This window comes from Microtus ochrogaster, chromosome 4 (assembly GCF_000317375.1).
Source record: "Microtus ochrogaster isolate Prairie Vole_2 chromosome 4, MicOch1.0, whole genome shotgun sequence".
Lineage (NCBI taxonomy): Eukaryota > Metazoa > Chordata > Mammalia > Rodentia > Cricetidae > Microtus > Microtus ochrogaster.
In genome coordinates, this window is record NC_022011.1 from 13467450 (window position 1) to 13468073 (window position 624).

General features: G+C 40.4%; 1 protein-coding gene across 7 annotated transcripts in view; it reads left to right on the forward strand.

Moving 5' to 3' along the window:
• The window catches only part of Cnot1 (CCR4-NOT transcription complex subunit 1), an 80856-nt gene that overhangs the window by 16448 nt on the left and 63784 nt on the right, over positions 1–624 (forward strand). The window lies entirely within an intron of this gene.

Sequence of the window (624 nt, forward strand, 5' to 3'; positions counted from 1 at the left end):
ATCCGGCTGGGCTTTTCTTTTCTAAACCTTTATTTTTATTTATTTTTTTGGAGACAGAGATTCACTCACTATGTAGCGTAGCCTGTCCTGGAACTCAGTATATAGACCAGGCTGGCCTTGAATCACAGAGATCCTTCTGCCTCCTGAGGTTCTAAATTATTTTTTTTTAAAAAGATTTATTATATAAACAGTGTTCTGTCTGCATGTGTGCCCTTGCAGACCAAAAGGTGGTACCAGATCTCATTACAGGTTGTTGCGAGCCGCCATGTGGTTGCTGGGAATTGAACTTGGGACCTCTGAAAGAGCAGTCAGTGCCCTTATTAACCACTGAGTCATGTCTCCAGTCTAAATTATTCTTATGATCACTTTCAGCTTTGGCTTCTGGAGTTCTTACTTGACTTTAAGTTAACCATTTAAATATGTACAATATACACCCTGAATACAACTTTAACACCAAACTGTCTGATTCTGAAGCAGTAGTGTGGAAATAGAGTGAATAAATGGAGCTTTAGGAACCAGGGATACTGTGGAGAGGGGAGCTGAAAGTGGCGGTTAGTTTATTTAGACCCTAATTTACACCTGATCTCAGCCAAAAGGCTCAGTGAGGCCTAGTATCAAATCCAA